The 11,584-nt window shown below is 39.7% G+C and overlaps 1 non-coding gene across 1 annotated transcript; it reads left to right on the top strand.

Moving 5' to 3' along the window:
• The first annotated feature begins 11,082 nt into the window (after positions 1-11,082).
• On the top strand, positions 11,083-11,190 carry LOC112788561 (small nucleolar RNA R71). Its single transcript, XR_003195921.1, has one exon. It is a non-coding gene; the product is annotated as a small nucleolar RNA R71 (small nucleolar RNA).
• The last annotated feature ends 394 nt before the right edge of the window (positions 11,191-11,584 follow it).

The raw sequence follows: 11,584 nt of genomic DNA, 5'->3' as shown, positions 1-11,584 counted from the left end.
TCCAACGCAACTGGAACCGCGTCATTTGGACCTCTGTAGCTCAAGTTATGGTCATTTGAGTGCCAGGAGGTCAGGCTGGACAGTTTTAGCAGTTCCTTCAGTTTCTTGTATTCCTTCCACTTTTGCATGCTTCCTTTCCATCCTCCAAGCCATTCCTACCCTGTAATCTCTGAAATCACTTCACACACATATCAAGGCATCGAATGGTAATAAGAGAGGATTAATATTAGCAAATATAAGTCCAAAGAAGCATGTTTTCAATCATAGCACAAAATCAGGAAGGAGAATGTAAAACCATGCAATTAGTATGAATAAATGGGCAAGGACTTGATAAAAACCACTCTATTGAGCATAAGATAAACCATAAAATAGTGGTTTATCAGAATCCGGTTCAACTAAGAAGGCATGACCTCAAGCCCGTGGCTAGGGAATGGTTGGAGTTCATCCAACGCTCAATCATTCCTACTAGCAACCGGTCTGAAGTTACTATAGACCGGGCTATCATGATCCATAGCATCATGATTGGAGAGGAAGTAGAAGTTCATGAGGTTATATCCCTAGAACTCTACAAGGTGGCGGACAAGTCCTCTACTTTGGCAAGATTAGCCTTCCCTCATCTCATTTGTCACCTCTGCAATTCAGCTGGAATTGACATAGAGGAAGACATCCTCATTGATGAGGACAAGCCCATCACTAAGAAAAGGATGGAGCAAATAAGAGAGCCCACTCACAGATAAGAGCATGAGGAAATTCTTCATCATGAAATCCCTGAGATGCCTCAAGGGATGCATTTTCCTCCACAAAATTATTGGGAGCAAATCAACACATCCCTAGGAGAATTAAGTTCCAATATGGGACAACTAAGGGTGGAGCACCAAGAGCATTCCATCCTTCTCCATGAAATTAGGGAAGACCAAAGAATCATGAGGGAGGAGAAACAAAGGCAAGTAAGAGACATTGAGGAGCTCAAACACTCCATAAGATCTTCAAGAGGAAGAACAAGCCGCCATCACTAAGGTGGACCCATTCTTTAATTTCCTTGTTCTTATTTTTCTGTTTTTCAAAAATTATGCTTTATGTTTTATTTATGTTTGTGTCTTATTACATGATCACTAGTGTCAAAGTGTCTATGCCTTAAAGCTATGAATGTCCTATGAATCCATCACCTTTCTTAAATAAAAAGTGTTTTTAATTGCAAAAAGAAAAAGAAGTACATGAATTTTGAATTTTAAAACAGATTAATTATTTTAATGTGGTGGCAATACTTTTTTTTTCTGAATGAATGCTTGAACAGTGCATATTTCTGAATTTGTTGTTCATGAATGTTAAAATTGTTGGCTCTTGAAAGAATGATGAAAAAAGAAAAAATGCTATTGATAATCTGAAAAATCATAAAATTGATTCTTGAAGCAAGAAAAAGCAGTGAAAAGATTGCAGAAAAAAATATATGCGAAAAAAAAAGAGGCGAAAAATAAAAAAAAGAGAGAGAAAAAGAGAAAGAAAAAGCAAGCAGAAAAAGCCAATAGCCCTTTAAACCAAAAGGCAAGGGTAAAGTAAAAAGGATCCAAAGCTTTGAGCATCAGTGGATAGGAGGGCCCACAGGAACAAAATCCTGGCCTAAGCGGCTAAACCAAGCTGTCCCTAACCATGTGCTTGTGGCGTGAAGGTGTCAAGTGAAAAGCTTGAGACTGAGCGGTTAAAGTCGTGGTCCAAAACAATAAGAGTGTGCTTAAGAGATCTGGACACCTCTAATTGGGGACTCTAGCAAAGCTGAGTCACAATCTGAAAAGGTTCACCTTGTTATGTGTCTGTGGTATTTATGTATCTGGTGGTAATACTGGAAAACACAATGCTTAGGGTCACGGCCAAGACTCATAAAGTAACTGTGTTCAAGAATCAACATACTAAACTAGGAGAATCAATAACACTATCTAAATTCTAAGTTCCTATAGATGCCAATCATTCTAAACTTCAAAGGATAAAGTGAGATGCCAAAACTGTTCAGAAGCAAAAAGCTAATAGCCCCGCTCATCTAATTAAGACTGATCTTCATAGATGTTTTTGGAATACATTGTATATTCTCTTCTTTTTACCCTATTTTATATTCAGTTGCTTGGGGACAAGCAATAATTTAAGTTTGGTGTTGTGATGAGCGGATAATTTGTGCGCTTTTTGGCATTATTTTTAGGTAGTTTTCAGTATGTTTTAGTTAGTTTTTATTATATTTTTATTATTTTTTAAATAAAAATCACATTTCTGTACTTTACTATGAGTTTGTGTGTTTTTCTATGATTTCAGGTATTTTCTGGCTGAAATTGAGGGACTTGAGCAAAAATCTGATTCAGAGGCTGAAAAAGGACTGCATATGCTGTTGGATTCTGACCTCCCTGCACTCGAAGTGGATTTTCTAGAGCTACAGAAACCCAATTGGCGCGCTCTCAATTGCGTTGAAAGGTAGACATCCTGAACTTTCCAGCAATATATAATAGTTTATACTTTGCCCGAGATTTAATGGACTAAACCGGCGTTCCAAGTCAACATAAAGGTTTTGGCGTTAAAACGCTAGAACTGGCAAAGAAGCTGGAGTTAAACGCCCAAACTGGCACAAAAGCTGGCGTTTAACTCCAAGAAAAGTTTCAACAGAGGAAAGCTTCAATGCTCAGCCCGAGCACACACCAAGTGGGCCCAAAAATGGATTTCTGCATTAATTACCTATTTATGTAACCCTAGGCTACTAGTTCTCTATAAATAGGACCTTTTGCTATTGTATTTTCATCTTTCATCAATCTTTGAATCATGCTTTGATGTTTGAACCCTCTTTGGGAGGCTGGCCATCCGGCCATGCCTAGACCTTCTTTTATTTATGTATTTTCAACGATGGAGTTTCTACACACCATAGATTAAGGTGTGGAGCTCTGCTATTCTTCATGAATTAATGCAAAGTACTATTGTTTTTCTATTCAACTCAAGCCTATTTCTTCTCTAAGATATTCATTCGCACTCAAGAACATGATGAATGTGATGATTATGTGACACTCATCACTATTCTCACCTATGAACGCATGCCTGACAACCACTTCCGTTCTACATGCAAACAAGCTTGAATGTGTATCTCTTGGGTTTCTAATCTCAGATTAAAACCTTCGTGGTATAGGCTAGAATTATTGGTGGCCATTCCTGAGATCCGGAAAGTCTAAACTTTTTCTGTGGTATTCCGAGTAGGATCTGGGAAGGGATGACTGTGACAAGCTTCAAACTCGCGAGTGTTGGGCGTAGTGTCAGACGCAAAAGGATCAATGGATCCTATTCCAACATGATCAAGAACCGACAGATGATTAGCCGTGCGGTGACAACGCATTTGGACCATTTTCACTGAGAGGACGGGAGGTAGCCATTGACAACGGTGAAACCCAACATACAGCTTACCATGGAAAGGAGTATGAATGATTGGATGAAGTCAATAGGAAAGCAGAAGTTCAGGAGGAACAAAGCATCTTCATACGCTTATCTGAAATTTTCACCAATGAATTACATAAGTATCTCTATCCTATTTTATATTTTATTCATCTTTTAATTATCAATTCTCCATAACCATTTGAATCCGCCTGACTGAGATTTACAAGATGACCATATCTTGCTTCAAGCCGACAATCTCCGTGGGATCGACCCTTACTCACGTAAGGTTTATTACTTGGACGACCCAGTGCACTTGCTGGTTAGTTGTGCGGAATTGTGAAAAAGATTTGAGATTATAATTGTGCGTACCAAGTTGTTGGCACCATTGATGATCACAATTTTGTGCACCATCTAAGGTAACCAAGGATTCAAATCAGGGGTATTCATTGTCTTTCGCTTAGAGTTAGTGATGTGCTAAAATAAAGAACAAATGGGGTTAAATAGGCTCAACATTGGTTTGCAAAGGATGATGAAAGGGTAAGGCCATATGGGTACGTAAGCTTAGTGAAACAAAGGCGTCAATCATATATATATGCATGCATACACCAAACAATGGAAATATAGAATCAAGCAAGACAAAAATCACAATCTTAGAGAGAACAACACACACCGAAACAAGATATATTTGTTGATAAGATGCAACCAATCAATTAGGCTCAAAACTCATAAGGTTGTGTGTTCTTAGCTCAAACCATGTTCCAAAATAAATTTTTCAAGCAAGTTTAACACAAAAAAAATTTCCAAATTGGTAGGGTGCCCTAAAAACAAATCCTTGGAAAAGAAGTCATCACCCTAACCAAATAGTCCTAACAAGAACAACTACCATGCAAAAAATGTTCAAGAACAAAAACTAGCTATGTAACTAATCCTAATTAACAAAAGAAAAAATTAAAATTATGGGTGTTGAAAAGAAAGGGTTGTTACCTACGGAAGTCGGTAAACGACCTCCCCACACTTAGAAGTTTGCACGGTCCTCCGTACTATTGGTAAGGCGCAAGGTGGGATTGGGGTCGGCACTTCCACTATCCCTCTCTTGAGTGCTCTCTTCACTTTGGTCTGAAGTGGATGTGGAAATGTCCGGCTCCTCCATAGGTGGGTTAGCACAACCCCAAAGCTTCTTCAAGTAAGCAAATCGGCGTTTGTTCCGCCGCTCATATCGTTCTACCTTTTGAGTAAGCTCAACAAGTAGTTGGTGGAAGGATTTCTGTGGTGCTGATGAAGTGGTAGGAAGGTCGGAAGGGATAGTGGTGTGCAGAAATCGTGACGGTTCTATTCCTTGGTAACGGCGCTAAAATTTTAATACACACGTTCATAATCTTAGTTCTTTGTCACAACTTCGCACAACTAACCAGCAAGTGCACTGGGTCGTCCAAGTAATAAACCTTACGTGAGTAAGGGTCAATCCCACGGAGATTGTCGGCTTGAAGCAAGCTATGGTCACCTTGTAAATCTCAGTCAGGCGGATTCAATTGATTATAGAGTTTTGATAATTAAAATATAATTAAAATATAAAATAGGATAGAGATACTTATGTAATTCATTGGTGAGAATTTTAGATAAGCGTATAGAGATGCTTTTGTTCCTCCTAAACCTCTGCTTTCCTTTTGTCTTCATCCAATCATTCATACTCCTTTCTATGGCAAGCTGTATGTTAGGCATCACCGTTGTCAATGGCTACATCCTGTCCTCTCAGTGAAAATGGTCCAATGCGCTGTCACTGCATGGCTAATCATCTGTCGGTTCTCGATCATACTAGAATAGGATCCATTGATCCTTTTGCGTCTGTCACTACGCCCAGCACTCGCGAGTTTGAATCTCGTCGCAGCCATCCCTTCCCAAATCCTACTCGGAATACCACAGACAAGGTTTAGACTTTTTGGATCTCAAGAATGGCCGTCCATGGATTCTAACTTATACCACGAAGACTCTGATTAAGGAATCCCAAAGATATTCATTCAATCTAAGGTGGAACGAAAGTGGTTGTCAGGCACGCGTTCATAGGTAGGGAATGATGATGACTGTCACGATCATCACATTCATATTGAAGTTCGAATGAATATCTTAGAATTGGAATAAGCTTGAATTGAATAGAAAAATGATAGTACTTTGTATTAATTTATGAGGAATAGCAGAGCTCCACACCTTAATATATGGTGTGTAGAAACTCTACCGTTGAAAATACATAAGTGATAATGGAGTTCATTGGCTTCAGCCCCAGAGGGGAACCGGAGTAACCAAGACTAAAATGATCCGAAGATGTAAATACAATAGTAAAAAGTCCTATTTATACTTAAACTAGTTACTAGGGTTTACAGAAATGAGTAATGTTCTTGGGCTGAGCATTGAGTTTTACACGTGTAGAGGCTTCTCTTGGAGTTGAATGCCAGTTTGTAACCTGTTTTTGGCATTTAACTCCACTTTGCAACCTGTTTCTGGCGTTTAACTCCAGAATGCAACATGGAACTGGCGTTGAACGCCAGTTTGCATCGTCTAAACTCGGGCAAAGTATGGACTATTATATATTTCTGGAAAGCCCTGGATGTCTACTTTCCAACGCAATTGAGAGCGCGCCATTTGGAGTTCTGTAGCTCCAGAAAATCCACTTTGAGTGCAGGGAGGTCAGAATCCAACAGCATCTGCAGTCCTTCTTCAACCTCTGAATCTGATTTTTGCTCAAGTCCCTCAATTTCAACCAGAAATTACCTGAAATCATAGAAAAACACACAAACTCATAGTAATGTCCAGAAATGTGATTTTTATTTAAAAACTAATAAAAATATACTAAAAACTAACTAAATTATACTAAAAACTATGTAAAAACAATGCCAAAAAGCGTATAAATTATCCGCTCATCACAACACCAAACATAAATTGTTGCTTGTCCCCAATCAACTGAAAATCAAATAGGATAAAAAGAAGAGAATATACTATAAATTCCAAAATATCAATGAAACTTAGCTCCAATCAGATGAGCGGGACTTGTAGCTTTTTGCCTCTTGAATAGTTTTGGCATCTCACTTTATCCATTGAAGTTCAGAATGATTGGTATCTATAGGAACTCAGAGTTCAGATAGTGTTATTGATTCTCCTAGTTCAGTATGTTGATTCTTGAACACAGCTACTTTATGAGTCTTGGCCGTGGCCCTAAGAACTTTGTTTTTTCAGTATTACCACCGGATAGATATATGCCACAGACACATAACTGGGTGAACCTTTTCAGATTGTGACTTAGCTTTGCTAAAGTCCCCAATTAGAGGTGTCCAGGGTTCTTAAGCACACTCTTCTTTTTGCTTTGGACCTCGACTTTAACTGCTCAGTCTCAAGTTTTCACTTGACACCTTCACGCCACAAGCACATGGTTAGGTACAGCTTGGTTTAGCCGCTTAGGCCAGGATTTGATTCCTTTAGGCCCTCCTATCCACTGATGCTGAAAGCCTTGGATCTTTTTTATTACCCTTGCCTTTTGGTTTTAAGGACTATTGGCTTTTTGCTCTTGCCTTTTGGTTTAAAGAGCTCTTGGCTTTTTCTGCTTGCTTTTTCTTTTTCTTTTATTTTCGTCATTTTTTTACAAGCTTTTGTATTCACTGCTTTTTCTTGCTTCAAGAATCATTTTTATGATTTTTCAGATTATCAAATAACCTTTCTCCTTTTCATCATTCTTTCAAAAGCCAACATATTTAACATTCATATACAACAACTTCAAAAGACATATGCACTGTTCAAGCATTCATTCCGAAAATAAAAAGTATTGTCACCACATCAAAATAATTAAACTAATTTCAAGGATGAATTCAAAACCATGTACTTCTTGTTCTTTTATTTTTAAAACAATTTTCATTTAAGAGAGGTGATGGAGTCATAGGACATTCATAGCTTTAAGACATAGACACTTAAACACTGATGATCATATAGTAAAGACACAAACATAATTAAACATGAAGCATGGAAACCGAAAACAGAAAATAAATAGATAAGGAGATTAAGTAATGAGTCCACCTTAGTGAGGGTGGCGTCTTCCTCTTCTTGAAGAACCAATGGTGCTTTTGAGCTCCTCTATGTCTCTTCCTTGTTTTTGTTACTCCACCCTTAGTTGTCCCATATGGGAACTTAATTCTCCTAGGGAGGTGTTGATTTGCTCCCAATAGTTTTGTGGAGGAAAGTGCATCCCCTGAGGCATCTCAGGGATTTTATGGTGTGGAATTTCCTCATGCTTATGTTGAGGTCCATGATCTCTTATTTGCTCCATCCTTTTCTTAGTGATGGGCTTGTCCTCTTCAATGAGGATGTCTCCCTCTATATCAATTCCAGCCGAATTGCAGAGGTGGCATATGAGGTGAGGAAAGGCTAACCTTGCCCAAGTGGAGGACTTGTCAGCCACCTTGTAAAGTTCTTGAGGTATAATCTCATGAACTTCCACCTCCTCTCCAATCATGATACTACAGATCATGATGGCCCCGTCTATAGTAACTTCAGACCGGTTGCTAGTAGGAATGATTGAGCATTGAATAAACTCTAGCCATCCCCTAGCCACTGGTTTGAGGTCATGCCTTCTTAATTGAACCGGCTTGCCTCTTGAGTCAATTTTCCATTGAGCTCCTTCCTCACATATGTCTTTGAGGACTTGGTCCAACCTTTGATCAAAGTTGACCCTTCTAGTGTAGGGGCGTGCGTTTTCTTCCATCATTGGCAAATTGAACGCTAGCCTTACATTTTCTGGACTGAAATCTAAGTATTTTCCCCGAACCATGGTGAGCCAATGCTTTGGAGTCGAGTTCACACTTTGATCATGGTTCCTAGTGATCCATGCGTTTGCATAGAACTCTTGAACTATTAAGATCCCGACTTGTTGAATGGGGTTGGTGAGAACTTCCCAACCTCTTCTTTGGATCTCAAGTCGGATCTCCGGATACTCATTCTTTTTGAGCTTGAAAGGAACCTCAGAGATCACTTTCTTCTTGGCCACAACTTCATAGAAGTGGTCTTGATGGACCTTTGAGATGAATCTCTCCATCTCCCATGACTCAGAGGTGGAAGCAATTACTTTCCCTTTCCTCTTTCTAGAGGTTTCTCTGGCCTTAGGTGCCATAAATGGTTATGAAAAAATAAAAAGCTATGCTTTTACCACACCAAACTTAAAATGTTTGCTCGTCCCTGAGCAAAAGAAGAAAGAAGGTAGTAGTAGAAGAAGAAGAATGGAGGAGAGGGAGAAGGGTGTGTATTCGGCCAAGGGAAGAAGAAAGGGTTGTGTTGTGTGAAAATGAAGAAGGAAATAGGGGTTTATATAAGGGTGTAGGGAGGGTTAGGGTTCAGCCATTAGGGTTGGGTTTGGGAGGAAAATTAGTTTGAATTTTGAAGGTAGGTGGGGTTTGTGGGGAAGAGAGGATTGATGTGACTGGTGAAGAGGTGATGGGAAAGAGTGATTGAGGTGATTGGTGAAGGGTATTTGGGGAAGAGAGTTATGAAAAGGTGTGAAGAGGAGAGAAGAAGATGTGGGGATCCTGTGGGGTCCACAGATCCTGAGAGGATCCTGTGGGGTCAACAGATCAAGTGGGGTCAAGGACTTAACATCCCTGATCCAATTAGACGTGTACAACGCCCTTGCTGTGCAATTCTGGCGTTTAACGCCAGACTGCTGCTTGTTTTTGGCGTTAAATGCCCAAATGTAGCCTGTTTCTGGCGTTTAACGCCAGGTAGATGCTTGTTTCTGGCGTTAAACGTCAGACTACTCTCCTCCAGGGTGTGCTATTTTCAATGCTGTTTTTTTATTCTATTTTTTATTTTTCAGTAGTTTTTATGACTTCACATGATCATCAACCTAATAAAACACGAAATAACAAAAAGAAAATAAAATAGATATGATTAAATAACATTGGGTTGCCTCCCAACAAGCGCTTCTTTAATGTCAATAGCTTGACAGTAAGCTCTCATGGAGCCTCACAGATAATTAGAGCAAGGTTGGAACCTCCCAACACCAAACTTAGAGTTTGAATATGGGGGTTCAACACCAAACTTAAAGTTTGGTTGTGGCCTCCCAACACCAAACTTAGAGTTTGACTATGGGGGCTTTGGTTGACTCTGCAGTGAGAGAAGCTTTTCATGCTTCCTCTCCATGGTTATAGAAAGAGATCCTTGAGTCTTAAACACAAGATTGTCCTCATTCAGTTGAAAAACCAATTCTCCTCTGTCCACATCAATCACAGCTCTTGCTGTGGCTAGGAAGGGTCTTCCAAGGATGATGGATTCATCCTCATCCTTCCCAATGTCTAGGATTATGAAATCAGCAGGGATGTAAAGGCCTTCAACCTTTACTAACACGTCTTCTACTTGTCTATAAGCCTGTTTTCTTGAGTTGTCTGCCATCTCTAATGAGATTCTGGCAGCTTGCACCTCAATGATCCCAAGTTTCTCCATTACAGAGAGTGGCATTAAGTTTATTCCTGACCCCAGGTCACACAGAGCTTTCTCAAAGGTCATGGTGCCTATGGTACAGGGTATTAAGAATTTGCCAGGATCCTGTTTCTTTTGAGGTAATTTCTGCCTATCCAATGCATTTAGTTCATTGGTGAGCAAGGGAGGTTTATCTTCCCTAGTCTCATTACTAAATAATTTGGCATTCAGCTTCATGATTGCACCAAGGTATTTAGCAACTTGCTCTTCAGTAATGTCTTCATCCTCTTCAGAGGAAGAATACTCATCAGAGCTCATGAAGGGCAGAAGGAGGTTCAATCGAATCTCTATGGTCTCTAAATGAGCCTCAGATTCCTTTGGTTCCTCAAAGGGATACTCCTTATTAGTCACTGGACGTCCCAGTAGGTCTTCCTCACTAGGATTCACGTCCTCCCCCTCCCTTGTAGGTTCGGCCATGATGGTTAAATCAATGGCCTTGCACTCTCTCTTTGGATTTTCTTCTGTATTGCTTGGGAGGGTACTAGGAGGAGTTTCAGTGACTCTTTTACTCAGCTGGTCCACTTCTGCCTCCAAATTTCTAATGGAGGACCTAGTTTCATTCATGAAATTTAAAGTGGCCTTAGATAGATCAGAGACTATATTTGCTAAGCTAGATGGATTCTGCTCAGAATTCTATGTCTGTTGCTAAGTGGATGATGGAAAAGGTTTGCTATTGCTAAACCTGTTTCTTCCACCATTATTAAAGCCTTGTTGAGGCTTTTGTTGATCCTTCCATGAGAAATTTGGATGATTTCTCCATGAGGGATTATAGGTGTTTCCATAGGGTTCACCTATGTAATTCACCTCTGCTATTGCAAGGTTCTCAGGATCATAAGCTTCTTCTTCAGAAGATGCCTCTTTAGTACTGTTGGATGATTCCTTCAATCCATTCAGACTCTGAGAGATCATATTGACTTGCTGAGTCAATATTTTATTCTGAGCCAATATGGCATTCAGAGTATCAATTTCAAGAACTCCCTTCCTCTGAGGCGTCCCATTACTCACAGGATTCCTTTCAGAAATGTACATGAACTGGTTATTTGCAACCATGTCAATGAGTTCTTGAGCTTCTGCAGACGTTTTCTTTAGGTGAATGGATCCACCTGCAGAATGGTCCAATGACATCTTTGATAATTTAGACAGACCATCATAGAATATATCCAGGATGGTCCATTCTGAAAGCATGTCAGAAGGACACTTTTTGGTCAGTTCCTTGTATCTCTCCCAAGCTTCATAGAGGGATTCACCTTCCTTTTGTCTGAAGGTTTGAACATCCACTCTAAGCTTGCTAAGCTTTTGAGGAGGAAAGAACTTGGCTAAGAAAGCCGTGACCAGCTTATCCCAAGAGTTCAGACTATCTTTAGGTTGAGAGTCCAACCATATTCTAGCTCTGTCTCTTATAGCAAATGGGAAAAGCATAATCCTGTAGACCTCGGGATCAATCCCATTGGTCTTAACAGTATCACAGATCTGCAAGAATTCAGTTAAGAACTGAAAAGGATCTTCTAATGGAAGTCCATAAAACTTGCAGTTCTGTTGCATCAGAGAAACTAATTGAGGTTTCAGCTCAAAATTGTTTGCTCCAATGGTAGGGATTGAGATGCTTCTTCCATGTAAAATTGGAATTTGGTGCAGTAAAGTCACCAAGCATCTTCCTTGCATTGTTATTATTTTCGGCCAT

Source organism: Arachis hypogaea, chromosome 20 (genome assembly GCF_003086295.3).
Source record: "Arachis hypogaea cultivar Tifrunner chromosome 20, arahy.Tifrunner.gnm2.J5K5, whole genome shotgun sequence".
NCBI lineage: Eukaryota > Viridiplantae > Streptophyta > Magnoliopsida > Fabales > Fabaceae > Arachis > Arachis hypogaea.
Note: the sequence above shows the minus strand (reverse complement) of the source record. Positions and strands in the feature narration are given on the sequence as shown.